General features: G+C 40.2%; 1 protein-coding gene across 5 annotated transcripts in view; it reads right to left on the reverse strand.

Moving 5' to 3' along the window:
- The window catches only part of FYN (FYN proto-oncogene, Src family tyrosine kinase), a 200090-nt gene that overhangs the window by 81154 nt on the left and 106840 nt on the right, over positions 1 to 12096 (reverse strand). For 3 of the 5 annotated variants that reach the window (XM_075923991.2, XM_075923990.2, XM_075923994.2), the window contains one exon: positions 2208 to 2291. The exons of the other annotated variants lie outside the window; for them this stretch is intronic. The gene's annotated coding sequence lies outside the window, so the exon portion shown is untranslated. The remainder of the gene's footprint in view (positions 1 to 2207; positions 2292 to 12096) is intronic. 5 annotated transcript variants of the gene reach the window in all.

Consider the following 12096-nt stretch of genomic DNA (forward strand, 5'->3'; position numbering starts at 1 on the left):
AAAAAGGAGTACTGGAATAACTCAAGTAATTATAGGCCTGTCAGCCCGACTTCCCTCCTCAGTAAAAAAAATGGAATGGCTGAAGTGACTCAGTTAATAAAGAACTAAAGAAGAGTAATAAAATTAAGGGGGCAAATAGATCTTGTCAAACTAATTTGAGATGTTTTTATAAGATTACAAGCTTGAAGGCATTTGACGTGATATTGCATGGCTTTTTTATTTAAACATGAATGATACAAAATCAACATGGCACACATTAAATGGATCACAGCAGCCTGACAGGCCTCAAAATATAACTGTAAACAAGAAATCAAACAGGTGGCTCTCTCACAATTGGTTCTGGCACTTTGCTAGATTTATCATTTTTTAATCAATGGCCTAGAAAAAGATATAAAATTGCTACTGATAAAATTGGCAGATGACAAAGTCTGAGAAGTGGTAAATAATGAAGAGGACAGGTAACAGCAAACTGGATTGCTTGGTAAGATGGATACAATCAAACCATTCGCATTTCAATGTTGCCAAATAAAAGTTCATACTTTTAAGAACAAAAAATGCAGCCATGCTTACAGAATGGAAGATTATCTCCTGGGAAGCAGTAACTCTTTGACATCACATGTATACATCATCTGAACACGAGTGAATAGATATATCAACAGAGAAATATTATCTTTGTATTTGGCACTGGTGTGACAGGGTTGCCAGTGTCCAGTACTGACCCGAACAGTCCGGTATTTTCGCCTCCTGTCCTGTAAAAAAATCCTGAAAATACCGGACACCTAAAATGTCTGGTATTTTCTGAATTTTTTTTTTTAAACCAGACAGAAGGTGAAAATACCGGACACCTGGAAACCCAACGACACACTCGGCACCTGCGTGGGGTGTTAAAAGATGGGAGTATAGGGGTACTTTGATCTGTGTGTCAATTGTTGGCATCAGTTCATTTTAAATTTCTGGAATGAACCCACTTATTACAATTGATTGCTTTGATATAAAGCTTCTGTAAATAAAATGAATGGAATAATCTAATTTACTTGAGCTAAAATCTGATTCATGAGTTCCATTCCAGAGATTTAAAAAGTATTATTTTATATAAACATTTAATTAGACTCAAATTGTCAAGTTCATTAAAAGGAGAAAGTGTGTTTGGTACTTTCCGTCACTTTGGTAAAAAAGATGTCTGCTAAAATACAGTACTCCATTTAAAAAAAAAATACACACACACACACACACACACACACACACACACACACACACACACACACACACACACACACACACACACACACACACACACACACACACACACACACACACACACACACCATTGCTCTTTGGCAGAAACACCACAGTAGCATCTCAATAAAACACAACATTTTTGTCATGGAAAGTTTCTGCAACAACAAGTGAAATTCAGCATGTTAGCAGTAAATATGGCCAGTTTCACTAAGAATGGAAAAGCTAAGTAAGCATGCTGATGACAATCTCTCCTATACCTTGATCAACAGTTTCCTGAGACACTAACTGTGCAATTGGCAATTCTTTTTCAAAACTTTTGTTAAGCTTATATCAGTTTCAGTAGAATGTAAAATGGGTCAGATCACAGCCTCAGAACTACGGATAGAATTATGCTGCATCACAGAGGGCCAGTGACTATCTTGTATGCGAGTGTCTTCTCAAGAGGAGGCTTTTCTAACTGTTGGATCCCAGAACTGTCTATTTTTATCTCAACGGTCTTTGTCCACTCAGAATCTCTTCTTTTCCCTGGATGACTCCCACTTCCCCAGTAAAGCCCAGGTGATTCAATGTCATTTTATGTATAATCCTGTGGTCTCCAGATTTGTTATTCATCTTAAATGATACGTTATTTGCACTCAGACACCTGAAAATAGGCAGGATAGAAAACCTAATTTACGGAAAAAGAGACCATGTGGTCCTGGCAAATTTCCTAATTCATACATACATTATCTACACAGAAATGGTATTTTAAAGAGCTCTAAAATACTGAAGAAATTAAAAATTCCATATAATAAAAATAATATTGAGGTTAATTTTTGAGTCCCAGACACGAAGAGAAAGGGAACTAAATAGGAGCATGCAAGACTAACCTTTGTAATGCAACCAGACTAAAGTGAGAATAGGCACAGAAGCTAATGCAATGAAGCCCAAGAATAGCTGTTTTGCAAATCTCAAGAGGCAACACTGACCTGAGTTGGCTGCAGTTTCTGACTCAATTGTAGTCTGAAGTATTCCAGTCTGACCCTCAAGTGACAATGCTGCTGGAGGACATACTAAGACACAAACACAAGCAATTGTTTCACATAATTCTTTTAGATGCAAGCAAATCCAACCTGTTGATGCAAACAGAAGTACTAAAAGGGGAGGCTTTATTTACTCCTAATTTAAAACATGACTGAGTGGGGCTCGAACAACAATGTTAATATGAGAAAGGGAGGAATAACATTATGTTGCATATCAGTACGTAATCACAAAACCGCTTTCCCCACACAGAGCAACAACAAAACCCCTAATATATTTGTGTAGCATTACTTGTTTTGTAATTTGGATTTATAACTCAAGCTAGTATGAAAGAGGTCCTTTTCCCATATTATACATAGGAAACATGTTCTTTCTCTATGGGATGTTAATGTAAAATCCCAGACTAGTGTCTATCAATTCTTGAGAGCTGCAGCACCGAGATACTACTTAATGATTATCGCATCTTCCTCCTCCCCCATCCCGTTGTCCTTTTAAGATTCCAGGGACTGCAAGAATAAGCCAAACCCACTTTCACTAGTATGACCAGGATCAAACACTGTCAACAGTGGTTTATATAAATGGTCTTTAAATACTTCTTACAGTCATGTAGATGGTATGCCAACTCCCAGCATGCCAGAACAATGCAGGCAACTTAGTTTCTGTAATCCCATCACAGTAATAAAGATCTTTAGTTTCAGATCTAACTGAAATTGGGTAATAGTGAATAATTCAAGGAAACAATGAGAAACTCCAGCTTCAATTCCAAATGGCATATACTTTCAGACGTGTGTATTATGGTGGGGTGTTAAGTAGTCCAACTTCAAACTGTGCTACTTCTGTAGATTTATGAACAATTCTCAAAATACGTGTGTAGTTAATCTGTATCACTACCACCACCATCCCTTACGTGCCTCCTTTTTCCTTGGTCATTCTTTACATTTCTTCCTCCATACTTTCCATTTTCCTTCCCTTCTCTCCTGTTCCCCAGTTTTTCTTCACTCAAGATCAGCTCAATCATACAATGCTAGGGCTGGCAGAGACCTCAGGAGTCATCGAGTACAACCCCCTGCTCAAACCAGGACCAACCTCAACTAAATCATCACAGCTAGGGCTTTGTCAAGATGGGACTTAAAAACCACTAGGGGTGAAGATTCTAGCATCTCCCTAGGAGTGCTTTGCCACCTTCCTAGTGAAATAGTCTTTCCTAATATCCAATCTAGACCTCCTCTACTGTAATTTGAGACCATTGCTCCTTGTTCTGCCATCTGTCACTACTGAGAACAGCCTCTCTCTATCCTCTTTGGAACCTCTCTTCAAGAAGCTGAAGGTTGCTATCAAATTCCCCCTCACTCCTCTCTTCTGCAGACTACATGAGCCCATATCCTTCAACCTCTTCTCATAGGTCATGTGCTCCAGCTCTCTAATCATTTTGGTTGTCCGCCGCTGGACCCTCTCCAATGCGTCCACATCCTTTATATAGTGGGGGCCCCAGAACTGGATGCAATACTCCAGGGCTATGTCTACACTGTAGGCTTCTTGCGCAAGAACACTTGTTCTTGCGCAAAAACTTGAGGAGCATCTACAAGCCTGCTCTTGTGCAAGAAAGTTTACAGTAGATAATCAGAAGAGAGGGCTTTTTGTGCAAGAGTTATTCCTCTCCACGCGAAGAATAAGCCTTTTTGTGCAACAGCTCTCACGCAAAAAGTCTCGTATGAACGGGAACCGGGGTTTCTTGCGCAAGAAATCCCTACGGCTAAAATGGCCATCAGAGCTTTCTTGTGCAAGAGAGAGTTCACACTGCCATGGACGCTCTTGCGCAAAAGCACATGGCAGCGTGGACGCGCTCTGGCGCAAGAACTTTTGCGCAAGAACTCTTGCACAAAAAGTTCTTGCGCAAGAAGCCTGCAGTGTAGACATAGCCCAGATGTAGCCTCACCAGTGCCAAATAAAGGGAGATAATAACTTCTCTAGATCTGCTGGCAATGCTCCTCCTAATGCACCCTAATATGCCATTAGCCTTCTTGGCTACAAGGACACACTGTTGACTCATATCCAGCTTCTCATCCACTGTTATCCCCAGGTCTTCTTCTGCTAAACTGTTGCTTAGCCACCCTGTCCCCAGCCTGTAACAATGCTTGAGATTCTTCTGTCCCAAGCGCAGTACTCTGCACTTGTCCTTGTTCAACCTCATCAGATTTCTTTTGGCCCAATCCTCCAATTTGTCTAGATCACTCTGGACTCTATTCCTACCTTCCAGTGTATCCACACCTAGTCGCTGCTTGAGGGGGAAGATGGAATGAGTTTCTGCCTTTTGTCAATGGCTTTACAGGTTGAACCTCTCTAGTTCGGCACTCTCTAATCCAGCAATATCTGTGGTCAGGCAGGATTTTAATTAGCCAAATGTCCATTTATCATGGGTGTAGTCAAGTTTCCTCTGGTCCCATAAAGTTTGTTTACAGCTACTAGTCCTGGCTCTCAGTGTTCTATGCTGTTATTTAGCTCTGATTTACCCTTTAATGTCTTCTAAGAACCCAGCAAGCAATGGAAGTGTTGGCAATGCGGTTAGACAATATTGACCTCCCGTGGTCTTGCATAATCTGTGGTTTGGCACTGGTCAGGCCTGGAGGGTGCCGGACTAGAGAGGTTCAATCTATACAAGTCTTTTCCTTTCACAATTTTATTGTCTTTAGTGTAGCTTTCTTGAACCATGAAAAATGACACTATATATTTCTTGTGGTTATTCTGCAGAGCACAGTTTTAAATGCCTCAATGAGAAAAGTGAAACAGAAGAGTCTCTGACTTTCTTTAGATTTCCACTAGTGCATTTTGTACTTTTTTTGTGCTTTTTCTCTTGTAAGTTCAGCACTGAGTCTAACCATGCCACTTTTTTTTTTTAAAGTGATACATATTAGTTCATCTGTTTTCTCTGTAAAGTCTTTTGAATTCTTTGCAGAGGACAGGAAGGATGTGGGCTCCTTTTCATATTCAAATCAGGCAAATTAGTCTTTGCTTAGTTCCTGCAATGCAATGCTTATTTTACATTTAAAACACGAGAAAGGAGGTGGAAAATACACTCTAGGTAGACTATCTCATTTGGCCTGCTCTTTCAACCTTATTTTAGACCTATATAATATTGGGGAGAGTAACATTATAATTATGGAAAGTATGATCAAATAATTTGCATAAATGGAAAGCATCCAAGTGGGTTTGACCATAGTACACTTGAAAAATGGCTTGAAGACTCAAGGCTAAAAATGGAAACGATCTTTACATCTGCTTAAGTTATCCACCTCCTCCCTATGACCGCAACCATTAATTTTATAAATACACCACTGTAAAAGAAGCATGGGAAGCATTTTACAGGCAAGTAGAACAGTTAAGTACCTGCCCTTTCAGAATACAAGCTCTGAGCAGACAGCCAAGGGATGGGCTACAACAAAAGCAGGTGACTATTTTTTCTTGCATTTCAGAAATCAAGTGTGTAAGCACATACTATTAAGCTTCTTCTCACTCCAAAGTGGATAGTATACTCACATTATTTAGAACATTCCACAGCTAAAAATACAAAATCTACTGTTTTATATGCCAAGTTAAATCCTGAGGGGATTTTCCCCCTACCACCACCAGGTGGGGATTCATGGATAGGCATGGAAAAATGGAATGGGAAGAGTAGTGTAAATGGAGAGGCAATGGCTTTGGTGAAGACTAAGGGAAGCTGAAGCAGCAGGCAGGTAAATCAAAGCCATGTTGGGAGTTTTCAGGGGTGCGGGGGTAAGAAGAACAGATACAAACAGCAGCTTGTGCACCTATGAACATTACAAGTGCTGCTGGTTGTGTGAGAAGGGGCATGTGCATGGTAGAAGAGGTGAGCCTGGTAGGAGAGGGTCTGCTGAGATAAAGTATAATAAATGAAAATGCTAAGAAAGCTTTCTGCACATGGCACTGTATTGTCTAGCAGTTAGAGCAGTGGATTGGGAGTCTGGAGACATTGGGTCATATTCAAAACTCATTGACTTGCCAGGTGATTTTTGCTATGTGACCACCCCCTCTCTGTGCGTCAGTTTAACTATTTAGAAAATTGGGATACGCATCTGCCTCTGCACAAAACATTGTGTAAAAGGCACTGAATACTGAGGCTATGTCTTTACTGCCAAAACGGTGGCTTTTTATACTGAGATAATTAATATGCATTAGTTATCCCTATGTAAGCCTTACAGAAGATACAGGTAGTTCTTATCCTAATGCAGCTGGATGAGGTCAGCGCTAAACCCAGCACCTGTGGTTGACCTAACATAGATAGAGCAGGGTAAAAACTACTGCACTTCATCTCTTCTAGGATTTCAGCTTTATGTGAAAGAACAGTGAAACAACTAGCCATGCCACTGTAAAAATACACCTATTTTGATAATGATTTGCACTTTCAGGGTATCTTCACTATCAGTGTGAATGACTTAAAAGCACATTTCCATAATGGAAAGTCAGGACAATTTTGGAACAAAACAATGCTACAGTAAAAAGTTATGATGTACAGCATCAGGTGTGCAAAAGGAAAGAAACAACAGTGAATACAGCTGTTAGAAAGGCTGTTACTATCGTCAAATGAATATCTTTCACTAAACCATTTGATTAGTAAAGCAATAACAACATGGCATGACCTTTTGGCAATGCCAACGACATTTAATTTTAATTGATTGTTTTTTGTGTAGACAGCTAATCATATGAATTACCCACTGACTTTAAAGTGATCAGACTACTGATGGGAAACCACAGTGTGTGTTCATGTGTGCACATGTTTGCAGTGTTTCTACTGTGAGCTCTGCAGAAAAAAGGTTTAGAAATGGATTTGAGTGGAACATCTCTGTTCTTAACCATTACTCTAAGGCAGGGTGTCTCAAACTCTCGGCCAGTAGGCCATCTGGGACCCAAGCAGTTCCACAATCTAGCCCGCACACAGCTGCTGGCACACGAGTACCTGCAGCACTGGCTATTTAAGGGACAAAAAGATTTTGAATACATACATACATACATACAAAGATGCACAATAAACATGAACCAAAATATGTCTAGGAAAGAGTACCACAGAAAGGGATCTAGGGGTCACAGTGAACCACAAGTTAAGCATGAGTCACCAGTGTGACACTGTTGCTGAAAAAACAAACCCCAAACACATGATTCTGGAAGGCATTAACAGGAGTGTTGTAAGACATGAGAAGTCATTCTTCCACTCTACTCTGCACTGATTAGGCCTCAACTGAAGTACTGTGTCCAGTTCTGGGCACCACATTTCAAGAAACATGTGGAGAAACTGGAGAAGGTTCAGAGAAGAGCAACAATAAATGATTGAAGATCTAGAAAATATGAGCTATGAGGGAAGACTGATAGAATTGGGCTTATTTAGTTTAGAGAAGACGACAGAGGGGACACGATAAAAGTTTTCAGGTATCTAAAAGAGTGTTACAAGGAGAAGGGAGAAAAATTATTCCCCTTAACCTCTGATGATAGGACAAGAAGCAATGGACTTAAATTACAGCAAGGGAGGTTTAGGTTGGACATTAGTAAAAACTTCCTAACTGTCAGGGTGGTTAAACACTGGAATAAACTGCTTGGGTGGGTTGTGGAATCTCCAACACTGGAGATATTTAAGAGCAGGTTAGACAGACACCTGTCAGGGATGATCTAGACTAGGGATGTACCAGTATAGTCGATTAACTAATAAGCAAAAGCTTATAGGTTAATGATATAGACTACACACATTACCACCCCCACCACCCTTTGCCAGCAAATTTTTTAGCAGGCTGGCCAGCAGCCCAGCTCAGTCCCGGCTTGCATTGGGTCCTGGACCTACCCCCGCTACAACTCTGCATTTAAAGTGTATTAAAAGCAAGCAGCCTGGCTCAGTTCCGGCTTGTGCTGGGTCCGGGAGCTCAGATCCCTCCCTCCCGGACAGGGGCTGCCCGGGGACTACAGAATAGTCAACTAACCAATAAGAATTCATGAGCTTAATCGACTATTCAATTAACCGATATTTAACATCCCTAATCTAGACAGTGCTTGGTCCTGCCGTGAGGGCAGGGGACTGGACTCGATGACCTCTTGAGGACCCTTCCAGTCCTAGAATTCTATGAATATATCCAGTTCAGTGTCACTGATTCAATTAACACGAAAGATAGTTCTATTACTCCTAATGCATTTATCAAAAACAGATTTAAGTATGTTCAAAAATAATAAATGTAGCTGTTGATTGCAATGGAAATTGGATGCATAAGAGACGTAGGCCCTAATCCTACAAACAGGTACACAAGCTTAACTAAGTTCACCGAGTTCAACTGCATATGTATTTACAGGACTGAGGTCTTACTGGATTATTTATTCCATTTCCCAGTGGGGCAATGCAAGATTATTCCCCATTTAGAATATGATTTTTAAAAGGCGTATTCAACTGTTTAAATCAGTTGACGAGAGATGTTTCAAATCACTTTAGCGATCTTAAAAAAAAAAAAAATCCCCATTTAGCTAGTGTCAAGGATGATTAGTTTACAGAGACCTGCTGAGTTATGCGGGTCATCACAGAAGCAAGCAATATCTCAAACAATTTTAGAAGTCTCAAGATGCTATCTAATTTTTTTTCTACAAAACAATGTCAGTTTTAAGATGAGCTTTCTTGAAAGCTTGAGGAAGAATGGAAAATTACTTATCCCACTGGGAAAATGCAGGTGAATGGTTTTAAGGTACACAGTAATGCAATTTCTCGCATACATTGCATCTACTTCTTTTTGATAGTCACAGCAGGCTGTGACTACACTATGAGCTAGGGTGCAATTCATCTGCTTGTATGTACAGACTTATGCTACCGCTCCTTGAACTAGCAGCATAACCATTATAACATAGGCTCAGCCATGCTCAGTACATCTCCACTATGGGTTTGTGATCAGCTATGCTTCCACTGCCACTACCAGGGCTACTATAGCTACACTGTTGCTTATACTCTCATTAACTCAATGATGGCTAATGTGAGTATGTGTATACAAGGAGTGGAATTTGCAGAACAGCTAGGATAGATAATGTGATGCCAATTTTTAAAAAGGGTTCTAGAGGTGAGCATGGTAATTACAGGCTGGTAAGTCTATATTACCGGGAACAAAATACAGGACTATGTAGCACTTTAAAGACTAACAAGATGGTTTATTACACGATGAGCTTTCATGGGCCAGACCCACTTCCTCAGATCAAATAGTGGAAGAAAATAGTCACAACCATATATACCAAAGGATACAATTAAAAAAAATGAACACATATGAAAAGGACAAATCAAATTTCAGAACAGAAGGGGGATGCGGGGGGGGGGGGGGGAGGAGAAGGTAAATGCCTGTGAGCTAATGGTATTAGAGGTGATAATTGGGGAACCTATCTTGGTAATGGGTAAGATAACTAGAGTCTTTGTTGAGCCCCCCGCGTAGAGTGTCGAATTTTAGCATGAATGACAGTTCAGAGGATTCCCTTTCAAGTGCAGATTTAAAAGGCTTCTGAAACAGGATGCAGGTAATTAAGTCATTGAGACAGTGTCCTTTCTGGTTGAAATGGCAAGAAACTGTTTTTTCTTTGTGATCCTGTCTAATATCTGTTTTGTGGGCATGATCCTTTGGCGAAGTGTCTGAGACGTTTGTCCAATGTACAAAGCAGACGGACACTTTCGGCACGATAGCATAAATTATATTTCTGGATGCGCAGGAATATGTGTTCTTGATCTTATAACTCACTTGGTTAGGTTCAATTACCGGGCAAATTGGTTGAAACTATAGTAAAAGAAGAATTGTCAAACACGTAGATGAACATAATTTGTTGGGGAAAAGTCAACATGATTTCTATAAAGGAAAATCATGCCTCATTAATTTACTAGAAGTTTTTGAGGGGGTTAATAAGAATGTGGACAAAGGGGATAGTGTACTTAGATTTTCAGAAAACCTTCAAGAAAGTGCTTCACCAAATACTCTTAAGCAAAATAAGATGTCATGGGATAAGTGGAAAGTCCTCTCGTGGACTGATAACTGGCTAAAAGATAGGAAACAAAGAATAGGAATAAATGGTCAGTTTTCAGAATGGAGAGAGGTAATTAGTGGTGTCCTGCAGGGGTCTATACTGGAATCTCTCCTATACAACATATTCATAAATGATCTGGAGAAGGGGGTAAACAGTGAGGAGGTAAAATCTGCAGATGATGCTAAACTGTTTGAGATAGTTAAGCCCAATGCAGACTGTGAAGAGCTTCAAAAAGATTTCACAAAACTAGGTGACTGGGAGACAAAATGGCAAATGAATTTTAATGTTGATAAAGTAATGTATATTGCAAACTAATGCATATTGGAAAGCATAATTCCAACTACATGTAGGATACTAATTTAGCTACCACCACTCAGAGATCTTGGAATCATTGTGGATAGTCCTCTGAAAACATCCATTCATTGTGCAGCAGCAGCAGGCAAAAAAGCAAACAGAATGTTACGAATCATTTAAAAAAAGGATAGAGAATAGATAGAGAATATCTTATTGCCTCTGTATAAATCCATAGCACACCCACATCTTGAATACTGTGTGCAGATGTGGTTACCTCATTTTAAAAAGATATTTTGGCATTTGAAAAAGTTCAGAAAAGGGCAGTAAAAACAATTAGGGGCATGGAATGGCTACCATATGAGAAGAGATTAATAAAACGGGGATGTATTAGACTGGAAAAGGAGACAACTAAGGGAGAGTGGGGGAGGCGTATGATAGAGATCCATAAAACCCTGACTGGTGTGGAGAAAGTAAATAAGGGAAAGTTATTTACTTTCTCCCATAACACAAGATCTAGAGGTCACCAAATGAAATTAACGGGTAGCTGGTTTAAAACAAACAAAAGGAAGTACTTCTTCACATAACACATAGTTAACCTGTGGAATTCCTTTCCAGAGGATGTTATAAATGCTAAGACTATGGCAGGATTAAAAAAAGAGCTATATAAAAATTCATGGAGGATAGGTCCATTAATGACTATGATTTCCGTAGCCTCTGTTAGTCAGAAGCTGGGAATGGGCGACAGGGGATGGATGACTTGATAGTTACCTGTTCTGTTCATTCCTTTTGGGGTACCTGGTATTGGCCACTGTTGGAAGACAGGATGTGGGGCTAGATGGACATCTGATCTGACCCAGTATGACTGTTATGTTCTTATGAATCACACCCTAGCTCATAGTGTAGCTATAACCTCAGATGCATGTTATACAAATTTCTCTTTCATACAGACAGCCGGGGGGGGGGGGGGGGGGAGGGGAGGAGAGAGACTAGTCCAGCAACTAGTTAACTATCCGATAAGCATTTGCTTATTGGATAGTCAACTAGTCGCTCACATTGCTAGAAAGGAACACTAATGTGCTCCAATGATCCTGGATATGCAGGTGGGACTGTAATGTCTGAGCGTCTGTCAGGCTGGACTGATCAAAGAGCAGAGACTAGATAAAAAGCAGACCACTGGTTCTCCAAGTTGGTGGTTGAGCAATAGACCAATAAGCTATATCCTTGTAAAAAATGTAGTCATAGAAACACAGCCACATAGTCCTATCATACTGTGGAGCCTTGTTTGTGTGCTAAGCAATGTCTGACCTTGCAGGGAGGATTCAGATTAAGCTATTACATAAACATTCACTAATAGCAGGCACTGAAGCTAGCAGCCACTGACCACTTCTTCCTACAATCCAACAGTGGTATAAGCTCTTATAATCCTGATGTGTGCCACATGAGCAGGTCATACAGATAAGTCTAATCAGTACTCTCCCGTGTCCCACGTCCTTATTCTCTTCCCCC

The sequence above is a fragment of the Pelodiscus sinensis genome, chromosome 3, assembly GCF_052426305.1.
Source record: "Pelodiscus sinensis isolate ZL-2025 chromosome 3, ASM5242630v1, whole genome shotgun sequence".
In the NCBI taxonomy this organism is placed as follows: Eukaryota; Metazoa; Chordata; order Testudines; family Trionychidae; genus Pelodiscus; species Pelodiscus sinensis.